Source organism: Rhipicephalus microplus, chromosome 6, assembly GCF_043290135.1.
Source record: "Rhipicephalus microplus isolate Deutch F79 chromosome 6, USDA_Rmic, whole genome shotgun sequence".
Classification (NCBI taxonomy): Eukaryota; Metazoa; Arthropoda; class Arachnida; order Ixodida; family Ixodidae; genus Rhipicephalus; species Rhipicephalus microplus.
Window position 1 is genome coordinate 9,112,548 of NC_134705.1, and position 13,290 is coordinate 9,125,837.

General features: G+C 51.5%; 1 protein-coding gene across 5 annotated transcripts in view; it reads right to left on the bottom strand.

Annotated features, from left to right (window-relative positions):
• The window catches only part of LOC119168738 (Kv channel-interacting protein 4), an 850,622-nt gene that overhangs the window by 99,731 nt on the left and 737,601 nt on the right, over positions 1-13,290 (bottom strand). The gene's annotated exons all lie outside the window — the stretch shown is intronic.

Below are 13,290 nucleotides of genomic sequence, written 5' to 3' on the forward strand. Positions count from 1 at the left end.
CGCCGTAGTGGAGGGCTCCAGAAATTTTGACCACCTGTGGTTCATTAACGTGCACCCGATTCTGAGCACACAGGCCTAAACACTTCCGCCTTCATCGGAAATGCAGCCGCCGCAGCCGGGATTCGGTCCCGCGACTCGTGGGTCAGCAGCCGAGAACTTTAGCCAATAGATCACCACAGCGGGGAGTTTTTTATACCATCATTATATTAGTCGCGGTGCCACTGGTAACCAAGTCGCTATTCGGACGGGAGAAAGCAATCTGTGCCGTTAGAAAGAAGCATCTGTACCCGAAGCCGATGCTGAGTGTTCAAGTCCCTTGCTGTGATGAGCATACGATGTCCAGTCATTTCGCTCTGTCTTTGAAAAAGAACTTGGAAAGTGGTCCGAGTGTTCTTGGGTGTGCTGTAGACGCTAAGGATAAATATCAACTGCTTTAGTTGGGAGTTTGGAATGAGTTCAATTAAAACGCATTCGCATTAGAGGTCTGGGTGGACCTCGTTGCGAAGGTATGTGTATTTTTTCAAGATGAATGTGGCTATGCCTCGAGGGCACACAAAGGAGGATTTAAAAAAAAATTGCTGGAGTGGAATTGATTGCGCAGAAGTGAAGCCGTTCTTCTGGCAAGATGGTGACTGTAGCAGCCATCTTACTAGGGGAATGCCAAAGTATCACCGTTCAGCGATTAAAAACGAAGCGTTTCCCTCACACGCCCGACAAGCTTGTTGTGGGAACTTTTCGGGTCACATAATGCTCCAAGTGCGTCTTACAGTTACTAGTTTTCTTGGTGAGCCTCTAATTAGAGGCAAAGTTGTTTGAAGATTCAGTGATTTATAGTTGTTTGTGTGATGCTATTTCGTCGGAAACAACTATCATTTATTATAAAACTAGCGTAGCAGTTACATCACATGTCAAAACCACTTGATCTTTAAGTGGGCACTAACACAAAAGAGCATGTTTGCGCCATATTGGCAGTGGCAAAAGCTGGCTTCACTTCTGCTGGCAAGGCATTGCGGGAGATTACACTACAACAATTTTACTTTAATCCTCCTTGGTGCCCACGCGATGGTCCGCTTCGGTGCGGTGGGCACGCATGCGTGGATTCAGCGGTAAGCGTCTCTTGCAGTATAATTACGGCAGGCTGGTCAGCACTGTATTTAATAAATTGTTGCAAGGCTGCCTTCCGCTTTGAGAAGCTGGTGCGATTCCCTACCCAAACCACGAGATTAGTAGCGGGAATCAGTATTGCAGCATGGGAAAAGGCGCGATTCGCGGTGCCGCGATCTGCCTTCCTTGTTCTAGCATTTGTAGCCGAGCGCTATGCTCGGTTAGCTGTAGCCTAATTGGGATTATTGCTGTGATTATAGCTGTTCAATATCACTCAAGTATTTTGGTCAAGTTCACTTCAGTTAGCTGTTCATCCTATGTTTTCCGCTTCCCCACGTTTCGCGGCGTGATTCATTGCTGCTGCTTTAAAAGAGCGGAAGCTTCAGTAGACACGGCGGGTGCATCGGGTACCGGCCGGCCGACTGCGCGTTTGTTCTGCTCTTGCATGATTCGTGCACCAGGTGCTGGTTCAGTGACTCCGCGTTCACTCTGCTGCTGCATGTTTCGTAAAAGATTCTTAATCTCGGCAAGTTCTGTACGTAAAAGCACGTTCTCGCGTTCGAGTATTTGTATTTTACCAGGTACATGTTGTGGCAGTTGTCTCGCTCGCTCAGGACGGCCGGTCTCACCTTTATTGGCAACTACGCCGGCTCGGGTGGTTCGCATCGTGCTTTTCGAAGTGGGTGGTTGGGGCTGAGCCAGCTGCTTAAGAGTCGGTATCGTCTGCTGTAGTTTGGTGGTCAAAAGGTTGCCTTGGGTGGGTTGACTGGTGTTGTGTCTGCGGTGGCGGCATCGGACGACGTAGGGCACTTGATGGCGGTTTAGGCATGTGCGAGCATCTGCACCGTAGGCTGGTCCGCACAGTTCATATTTTGGTCAAACACAATAATGTTCACTACCGGTAAGTTGAACACCACAATGCTCACTAACTCTCCCTGCTGGAGTCGGGCACACGACCTTGGACACCGTACCATTCCGCTCACCATATTCACAGGTACAAGGTCAACGTACCTCGTCACAACTCTTTCGCATGTTCACAATCATTCCTCCTTAAGACCTCAATAGATTGGAATAACCTACCGGCATCATTAGTAAGCATCACCGACCCCGCTGGATTTACGAATGCACTAATAAACTCAGAATCATGAACTGTACCAACCGGCGTAAGTGTTATTGACTGTTTAGTGTATTCTTTGTCGTTGTAGTTAGATTGTTCATTATAAAGTGTAGTCCTTGTATGCAAAACTTCATAATTAAATTTATTTTCATGTTAAATGTGTTCATTTTGTATTGTATTCATTTTGTTGTATCTATATTTGTATTGTATTCATTTTGTTGTTCATCTATATTTTCGCCCTCCCCTCTATTTGTACACGTACCGTGAGGGTTTCGCAAATAAATAAATAAATAAATAAATAATTAAATAAATAAGCGTCCATTTTGCTTTTGTTTAGACGTCAGGCTCTGGAGTTTTGCGGGCACAAAGCGCCACCTGCCGATGCAGTTTTGTGTAGTGCAAAGCCCAACTTCATTGCACACTTTACTGTAGAACCAGGTGCAACTACAGCGTATGAAACAACGATTGAGCTAAATATTTGGTGTATTTACGCCCTGAACACTTTGGAAAAGAGCTGCGAATTTCTTTCCGCTCGTCGGACGCATCCCCGAACTGCCATGAATTGCTTGCCGGTTCGCTCGCCAGAACGACGGCGAAAACAAGAGCAGATGGAGCAGCTCGGAACTTTACAAAAAAGACCTTGGTCGACGCTACAATATTGCATTGGGAATTGCCGCAGATGTAAAGGAACCCTATTTTGCTAATTTCCACAGCTTTCGCGAAGCAGAATGTTGAGATCGCTGGATACGGGCCGTCTCGAACGTGTTGGGTAAGCGAATTCCTCGCATTCCCCACAGCCGGCTGCATTAGTAAGTGAGATAACGTACGTAACGTGATAATGCGCCTGATTGTTGCCGCTGTCAGCAGATACCAAGGACCTTATCACGTCATTGAACAAACTTCCGCTGTCAACTACCTCATCAAACCCCTCATGGTCATTTTGGACCTGCGTCGCCGAGGCCGCAAAATCGTACATGTGGATCGCCTCAAACCGTATCACGAACCACTTGTCCCCACGACGCCTTACAACACTTACTGGGCTCCGTCTTCAGCGAGGGGGAAATATGTATTGAAGTAGTGGGTCATGCAAAGCTCGGCAAACGCATCGTCAGTGCTAAGCACGAGACGCTTGGCTCGGACGTTGACGCAGATTTCGCTGGCTAGTCCTATGCTCCTGCCTGGTCTCAAATAACAGTTCTGACTGTCTCAGTTCTTTATTATACCACGAAGAACCGTAAGAACATTTATTATGCAGCCTAACAGAATCTAGGATCATGGTGCGCGGTGTGCAACGGTGGACAGGTGACACGCGCGACAGACACCGCACATGCCGCCACCCCCGATAATCTTAAGTGGTTTTCACCACACAGCATTACGCACGTAGGGCTTTGAAGACTCTAAATTCCGGCTTTATCTAGGAAATGCGAATATTTGCGTCACACAGGTAAATGGCAAAATGATCACGACCACAATCAGGTTGTTCTTGCCATTGGTCTGCGATATTGCCGGAGCTATCCGGAGGCCTCGGTATTGCCTCTCGTTGTTCGCTGAAAGTGAACACTAATGCATCTCCATTTGCAGCATATAGAACTGCAGACAATGGTCAACTTGTCATTCTAGCAACTGTTCAATGCACACGAAGCGAGAGATTGATAGAGAAAGTAACTGCAAAGGCGAAAATTGTCATGGCTATTCGTTCCGGATAAAACGAGCTTTGTACCACTGATTGTAAGATAGTTTGCTCGTGTATGTATCATCGCTTTGGCATCATGTGCATGCCTAAGTTTAACACATTTAGACGTTAAAACACGCACGACGGAATGCTTGCCTCGAACTCTATATCAAGCGATGCTTGCGTGCACCTTAATTGCAGCACACCGAAGTAACTGAAACATCTTTTGCGTTGTACCCACAGTTTGCTTTGATGAGCTTCCTACTTTTCTGAAGTGAGGTTGGATTGAGGGAAGAAGCTTGCCAGGTGCTCGACTTTCAAGAAACCGCCCATTAAAAAGAACGAAACCAGAGGGCCTAAGCACGTTCACTTGTGAACAGCTCTCTTTTATGACAGGTGCGTCGATGGGGGCACTGGTGACTGCATTTTTCGCAGTGCTGTATGGGCAGACTATGAGGCTCATAGCGTGCAATGTAGCAGCAACATACCGCACTGCACGTAGTTCGGTACTTTCAGTCCGTTGACTAGGAACATCATAGTAGTATTTTTGATGCGGCGCACGCCTAGATGCATCGGGTCGTGTGGCGTCAGATCGAGGCGTTGTAGTTCCGAGTTTGGTAGGTCGGCTTCGATCTTTCGCACGACACTTCAGCAGGTGTTGCCGGATGCAGCGACGTAGGCAGAAATGAGGTAACGTTGCTTTATCCGGGCATTCTCACGCACGTTAGTATATGCTTCAGCGTGGACGGTACTTGATGTACTTAGAACGAAAATATTTTGCTTGTCGTTGGTACACAGAACGTCTTGATTGGAAGCGATAGGGGGGAGCCGTGCTTCGAGTTGTAGTGATTCTAAGAATTTGATCTTGCTGCACCTATGGACATCGAGTTCTCCACTGGGACGAGCAATAAACCGGCATTGATCAGCGGGTAGAAACAGGAGCCGGCTGGCGGCTGCAACCTTTTTCAATGCTCATGCATACAAAATGCCGGTGGAGGCGCGATGTTCTTTCCCGGTAGCTTGTAGCGGGCTTGCAAGGCGCTTCTTATAAGCAGCAATCTAGCCAGTTGCGATGTCTTCTTCAGTGATCACTTCTCCATTGATCATGGCTTCCGTCATGATGAACACGCAGCGGCGGGAATGTCGGCGTCGGAGAAGGTGCGTAGTCGAGCTAGGCCTATGCGAGACCTAGCGGGTAAAATTTGAACAATGTTCCAAAAATTGATGAAAAGGGGGTCTACCAGCCCAAACATGTTGCCCGGTTGTACCTCAGTACTTGCTGACGATGACAGGATTGAGAAATATTATCCACACTTTACCGATGAAATCAAAGCCGAAAGGCGGAGCCAATGCGGAAGCGTTCACTCGTCTCGCCGTCCTCTAGCGGTCCTAGATCATGTGGCCGAAATAGCACTGCACAGAACTTAGCAATCCAGACTCAGTAGGAAAAAAGTTGTCTTCGTCCACTCGGCTCCGTTTTCATAACCATACCGAAGTGGCCGTTCCATTCCTTTTACTTGGCGCGGAGACAATATCCTGCACGACACGGAAAAAGTAAAGCAGACTTCCAGCTCTATCACTCAGCCTTCTTCAGGTGGTGCCGCACCCTAACCCTGCGCCATTGTTCAGAATTTATTCCGAAGTACAGCCTACTATAACACGCTCTTTCTGCGATGAAATAGTTAGCTTGGAACGCATGCTCTTGCGGAGCCCCTGGTTGAGCTGTGGGGAAGTCATCAAGCCGTGCGAACGGGAAGGTGGTGTTGTATTTATTTATTTACAATACTGTTAGCCCTCACGGGCTGTTACAGGGGGGGGGGGGGGGAGCAAACTATACAGTGCTACGTATCATGCTCCAGGTGTCGTTGAAGAAGTTCAGCTGACTCAAAAGCAACAAATACACTGGAGTAACGTTTGTTCTAGCCAACACTCGTACGAGGCAAAAAAGAAAACTTGAATACATCAATCCTCGCTGCATACGGCAAAACAGCACAGAAATGATTGATTCGCGGTAAAACTCAGGCTGGCGGTGAAGTGACGCAACATAGTGGCAACACAATCTCAACGGTTTATTCCTTCATACATGGCCTTTTTATAGTCTGAAACCACGTGAGACACCAGTGACAGCCGAGTACATCGGGGCTGGCTTGCTAACTAGTGATAAAGGAATGGGTGGGGGATAGTGGTTTATTGCCAACGCTGCATCTCTTCCCCCTTCAAAAGTCCAGTCGTTCCGGAGGGTGTCGTGTTCGAGTTGAACGACGGAGTAGATTTGGGACTGCTTCCGGCGCCCTGGTTGCTCGCATCGAGACGGGCGACTGAGGGGTCGCTGGACTGGCTTTTCGGACGTCTGGGGCCGGCTGAGTTTCTGCTGGACTTGTGCCGGTTTTCGATGCGTTCTTTTCCGGTGTGCTTGACGTCAGCCGTGCTTTCAGCTGGTCGACATGCCGGCACTGGGTCCCCAGGGGGGTCACCACTTTCACCATTCGTTTGCCGTCTGTTGCTATTACTGTCCTTGGCAACCATTTCTGCCTTTGCTGAAATTGGCGGGATCAGATGCGCTTTCCGGGTGGGAAAAGGGTGGCGTTGTGACCGACAAAGGTCGTTCTCGGGTAGCTTCGGCCTCTGCAGGCACTGCCTCTGCTGGTAAGTGGGCGGAAAACCTTGTCCGGGACTCGAATATCAGCAGCAGTTTAGCTGGCGATTTGCCACTCTCGAGAGGCGTAGATCTCTAACGGAACAGAAGACGAGACAATTTTTCTTGCAATGTGCTGTGTTTGTTTTTCTAGGCCCTCTTTTATTGTTCACACCGCTCGCTTCACTAGTCCATTTGATTGAGGGTGGTACGGCGCCATCCAGACATGGCGTATGCTATTTTCACGCATGAGCTCTGCCATCGTCGCACTCGAAAACTGGGGGCCGTTGTCAGAAACCGCACACTGTGAGATACCAAAGCGAGCGAAAATTTCCCTAAGCAAGTGAATAGTTGTGTCTGTGGTAGCTGTTTTTAGCGGCATTGCTTCTACTGAATTTGTTTCTGCGTCAACTAGGACAAAAATAGGTACCCACTAACAGGACCTGCAAAATCCATGTGAACTCGAAACCACCGCTTCCCTGTCTTAGGCCAAGGTGATGGCACTTGCGCGCTGGCATGGACCACCCTTGCACATCCTGAGGACAGTTTGGCGCCAACCTTTCAATATCTTTTTCTAATCCTGGGTACCAGAACAGCGTGCGAGCGAGCCTCTTCATGGCCCCAACACCTGGGTGCGTGTCGTGCAGCTCATTGAGTAGGCACTGACGGGCTGCCTCTGGTGCGACCACCCAATGACCGCAGTAAACGAGGCTATGGCTCACGACGAGTTCATGTCGGCGCGTGAAGTACGGTTGCAGATGCTGCTGCTAACCTGTAAGACGTGATGGCCAGCCCTGCTCGATCCACCCCGGATTTGCTGAAGTGTGCTGTCCTCTTGGGTCAAAGTAATGATTTTGTTAGACAGAAGTGCACTTGCGTCCAGACATTGCGTATACGGTACGTATTTTGTCACTTCTTGACTTCCACGTTCATGGTCTCCTGGCAAAGGCAAGCGACTGAGGGCATCTGCGTTACCATTTTGGGATCTCTTACGGTATCCTAGATTGTACTGGTAAGTGGATAGAAGAAGCGCCCAGCGCTGAATTCGAGCTGCCGCCATCTGCGGGATGGCCTTGTTGGGGTGGAAAAGCGCGGTGAGTGGCTTATGATCTGTCACCAGCGTAAACAACCCCTGCAAGAAACCGTGGAATTTGCAAATACCAAACACAGCGGCCAGCGCTTATTTCTCTATTTGGGAATAATTGCGTTCTTCTGACGTCAGCGTTCTTGAATGAAAAGCGTTCGGGTGATCCACACCATCAATTCGATGCGATAATACTGCCCTTAAGCCATCTGATGAAGCATCACACTCCAGCCGCAAAAGGATCGTAGTGAACCAGAAAATTCGCCTTAACAAGGCGCGCTTCGCTCCTTCGAACGTTCTTCGATGCTCTTTTTCTCAATGCCAGTATTGTCCCTTGCCCAGTAAGCGATAGAGCGGAGCCACGGTCGTGGTAAAATTTGGCAAAAATTTTGAGTAATAGGTCATGAGCCCCAGAAATGACTTGAGTTGGCTTAGCGATGCTGGCCTTGGAGCAGCTGTTACGGCTTCGAGGTTGTCCCGCTGTGGGTGAAGGCCGGTCGCATGAATCTTGTGCCGCAAGACTGCTCTTCTTGTTCACGAAACTGACATTTGTCTTTGTTCAGTTGGAGGCCATTGTCAAGATGTCTCTGGAAAACTTGTCGAAGCGTGGCAGTGTCCCGTTCATTCTCAGCGATTATGATGGCGTCTAGGTATACACGTACTCTTGGCAAGTCCCAGAATAACGACTCATTGCGCCACTGGAACAATGCGGGAACCGACGAGATGCCGAAGGCTAGTCGGTTGTACGAGTACAAGCCCTGCTGCATATTGATGACAGTCATCGTGTTCGCTTCTTCATCATGCGGGAGCTGGTTATAGGCATTGCTCAAATCCAGTGTAGTGAAGACTTCTCCCCCTAAAAGCGTGGCAAAACTATCATTATCCTTACAAAAAGGGTATTGTTCCAGATAAGTGGCTGGATTCACGGTGAGCTTAAAGTCACCGCACAATCTGATGTCTCCATTTTTCTTCACCACTGGCACGACGGGAGCAGCCCATTCGGAAACGCTCACCAGAGTTAGGACACCTTGCTGCACGAGGCGGTCGATTTCGGCAGAGACTGCTTTGCGAAGCGCGAAGGGCACCAGGCAAGCCTTCAAAAATCGAGACACGGCCCATTCTTTCTTGTACAGCTTGACAGGCGGACCTTTGTAACAGCCGAGCCGATCTTGATATAAGTCAAAGAACTCTTCCAGCAGCCCTTTTAAGTCAACTTCCGCCTGCAGCACGTAGACACTCGGAACAGCCCTTTCTTCAAAAGTGACACGCCAGCTTCAAGGAAAGCCTGAATAGTGTTTCGGCCGCACAGTAGTGAACCGTCACAATACACTACCACGAGTGAACTATTCACTCGAGTCTTGTCGTATTCGATGCTCATGACGACTCTGCCGACCACTGGAAGATGACCGAGGAAGCAGGATAGCCGAAGTAGCGTTTTTTCTAGTCTTGGCCACCACTTACGGTTTTTCCTGAAGACCTTTCCTGGAACCACGCTAACTGATGAACCCGTGTCGATCAGCATCCGCAGTGTCCTGCTGCCCCAGACAAGGCTCCGTTCGATGGGCCGTGTATCTGGCTGGTCAAAGTTGTTCTGGGCAGATAGGGCGAAAAGCATTTCCTACTTACTGTTCTCTCCGTCCGATTGCTCTCTGAGCGCGTATGATCCTTGCTGGCCACTGCGCCTGCGCTGGCACATCCTAGCCAACTGTCCTTTAGTGCCGCGCTTGCGGCACACCTTCTGATTGGCTATGAAAGAGGAAAAGGAAGAGAAAAGCGCTGTCCCGTTACTGCCTCTCTGAATGAGGGCACCTCCACAGGAAAGCGCAGGGAAGGGGGAATGGGAATGAAAGAGTCAGAAGAGAAGAGGTGAGTATAGAGTGGTGAAATGCATTCGATCACTGGCCCCGCGCACGCGCGCATGAAACAGCGCAGCACACGCAACCGAGCGAAAGACCGCCGAGAAGCCGGAGACGATGAATGCGCCCGAGTAGTGAAGAGAAAAAAAAAACCACACACAAACACACACACCACCGAACAGGTAAGAAGTTTGGGCGCTCGGCAACCACGAGGGAAGGGGAGAGAGTGTCCACTCCGACGGGAGAGGCTCCGTAGGAGAGAAGAAGGCCGTCAGGCAGGTGGGAGGGGCCTACGTCAACAGTCACGTGTGGTTCCAAGGGGGCGTGGCGCGCGACCCAGTAAACAACAACACGTGGGATTGCAATGGGCCTCTTTAGAGGCGCGTGAAAAGGTTCGCGTCACCAAAAAAGTCTAGAAGCGCATAGAACGCCCGGCGAAGTGTTGCCACGTTCGCCGAGGGGAACAGCAAGTGTTCTGCACTCACGTGTGGCAGGCCGAGTTTCCCGTAGCTGTCGCAGAGACGGCGACGAATGTCTGCGTATCCCGGGCACAGGCACAAAATGTGTTCAACGGTTTCCTCTGCCGGACACTGCACACACGAAGGGCTGCCACTGCCACGCCGTTTAGTGAGCAGTTGCGCTGTTCGGCCGCATCCAGCACGAAGGCGCAGCAGGAAAGCACGAGCACGCCGACCGATTCCCGTTGACGGCAGGCGGGGCACAGGCTTGCCGGCTGCTGTGCGGGGGTCTGGGTGTAGAGCTCGGACATGGCGTGCGATTATGAGTCGCGCCACATCGTAGTCCCGAACGAAGTTCGTTGTGGGAGTGGAGGGGTCGTGGGCGTCCCTTGCGAGCTCGTCGGCTGCCTCGTTGCCGCGCACTCCGACGTGTGAGGGCACCCACTGAAACGACACATCACACCCACTGCGCACGATTACGGTGAACTTGCGCGTGAGGCGCTGTGCGATCGAAGAGCCATTTTCGCCCCTCGCAAGGGTGAGGAGGGCCGCCCGAGAATCGCAGAAGATGACGGCCGAAGACGGGAGGAACTCGACCAGCTGATCGGCCGCAAGGTTCAGAGCCGCGAGCTCAGCGGTCGTCGAAGTCGCCGGGAGTGGAAGACGACACTTCCTCTCGTCTCGTAGCACCGGAATGACGCTGGCAGCAGCAGCGGATCCGTCCCCTTCACCGAGCCGTCCGTGTAGAGATGAAGGTGGCCGGAGTAGCGCTGTTCGATCAGTGCGCAGGTCTCCTGTAGAAGGGCAGCCCGTGGTGTGTTCCCCTTGCTGCGTACACCCGGAACCCTGGTCGAAATGGGCAGCCGGGAGTCCCAGTGAGGAGGGATAGGCAGGAGGCCTGCGAATGGAGCTCCCGAGATGAGGCTGGCGTACTCCAGTGCACTTCGGCCCATACCAGTGTCGGGCAGCGATAGCAGACGATGGACGAGTGCCTTTCCCCCTCGCGTCATGTGCAAGCGCTCGACGTGACGCAGAGCACAAGCCTTGGCTCTGAGCGAGAGGGGAAACTGGCCCGTCTCGGCATAGGTCACGCCCACTGGAGACGCCCGAGGCATTCCAAAGAGGCGGCGGATGACGCCGCGATGTGCCGTCTCGAGAGTTTCCCACTGAGGCGGTCGCAGGGTGATGCAGGAGAATGCGTAGAGGGCCCTGGCTCCGGCGACGGCGTTGTACATCCTCAGGGCAATGTCTGGTGAACAGCCTTTGCCCCTCGCGAGGAGAGAGGATGCCGCTCCTGCGACTCGGCGACAGCTTAGCCGGTGGCTGGTAACGGCTGGCTTCCAGCTCAGGCGGTGATCGATCGTGATGCCGAGGTATTGCACCGATCGTCGCCACGGCAAAACACGTCCCCGGAACTTGAGGCGGCCGACCTCGTATCGTCCCTTGATGGTTGGGTGAACGAGAAGCGCTTCCGTCTTGGCCGTGGAGAGCTGAAGCCCAATGCTTGTGATGTACGCATCCACGGCCTCGAGAGAGCGGTTGAGGCTCTGTCGCACCTGCAGCCCGCGCAGAGTGGGTCCACTCGCAAAGAGGGCGATGTCGTCCGCATAGATGGCAATGCGCACCTCGTACTCCAAGTCTCGTGGGATGTAGTCGACGATGCGCTCGAGGGCGAGGTTGAACAGCATGGGGCCCAAGATGCTGCCCTGCGGCACACCGGCAGTGGACGGGCGAGGCGCGCTGAGGTCGCCACCAACGCGGACACGGAACGTTCTGCCCCCGAGGAACTCCTCGACGTACCCGAGAAGCCTGCCACACACACCCATAGCACGAAGAGCGTCCAAAACGGCCGCATGAGGCAGGCGATCGAAGGCACTCTTTATGTCGAGGAGAACCAAATATCCGGCTTCACCGCGGAGCTTTGCATTCTCCAGCGTGGTGACAACGTCGGAGATGCAATCCGCAGTTGACCGGTGACAGCAGAAGCCGCTCTGGACGTCTGCCAGGAAGTTGAGTGCCGCAGCAATCCACTCGAGTCGCTTGAGGGCCATGGCTTCCATCACTTTCCCGGCAGCTGACGTAAGCGAAACCGGCCTGTATGAGGTCGGTTCCGACGCGGGCTTGCCCCTCTTGCGCACCGGAACGACGATCGCCTCCTTCCACGCACACCTTCGCGACATGCTAACATTCGTGTTATGAGTGGTTGAAGCCGCACCTCCAGCACGACTGACGCGGTGCGCCTGTGTCGTATCCGCTGCCTCTTGTTTGTGCGCTGCTACGACGCGTTTGAAGCAGGTGCACGTTACCTGCGTCGTTTTCGCCGTTTACATCTTTCATGAACTGGACGTTACGGTCAGCTGTTTCTAACGACATGGCGAATTCCTCAGCTTCCTGCACAGTCAGCTTCCTTTGGGTCAGCAGAAACCGCCTGGCCTCATCATCCCTTATGCCGCACACTATCCGGTCACGTAACATTCTGTCCAGAAAGTTGCCGAAGTTGCAGTCTTTTGCAAGACGTCGCAAGTCTGCGACAAAATCTTTGACCGTCTCGTTGTCTCCTTGCCTCCGCATAAAAATGCGTGACTTGCCGCAGTCTCGTTCACCAGCGGCTTGTAGTGTTCTTCCAACACCTTTGAGACGTCTTCGTACGTTAGGCTGTTCACGAACGGAAGGCTGTTCACGAACTCAACCGTTTATTCCTTGATACATGGTCTTTTTATAGTCTGAAACCACGTGAGACACGAGTGACGGCCGAGTACATCGGGGCTGGCTTGCTAATTAGTGATAAGGGGATGGGCGGGTAATTGTGGTTTATTGCCAACGCTGCAGGAGGGTGCAAGTACAAAGTTGGATCGATGTTTAAAGTGTTATTATGCAATTGATAACAGAATTCAAGCGTGCGATTTGGCTGCGCTACGACGGCTTTTGAATGTTGGCCCTTTGAAGTAGTGCGGTCTCTGATTGCGTTCTCTGGTAGCGCGAATTAACAAATCTGGCTGACATGCGCTCGACCTGTTCCTGCTCATCAACAAGCTTCTGACTGTGTGGGTCCCAGAAGATACTGCCATACTCCAGTGTTGGACGCACTACTGCTTTATACGCCATCCGCTTAGTTTCAGGCAAGGCATGTCTTAGCTTCAGCCGCAAAACACCCAGTTTACGTTGGGCCAAACTACAAATATTTTCAATAAGCTTCATCCAGGTTAGGTTCGAACTTATTGTAACACCGAGATACTTTACCGCACTAGTTCGTTTAACTTCTGTATTTTTATTTTATACGTAAATGCTATTGGCACTTTTTGTTTGATACAGACATACAAGTAGCCTTGTTGAAAGTGATTTTGATATCCCATTTTTTATACCG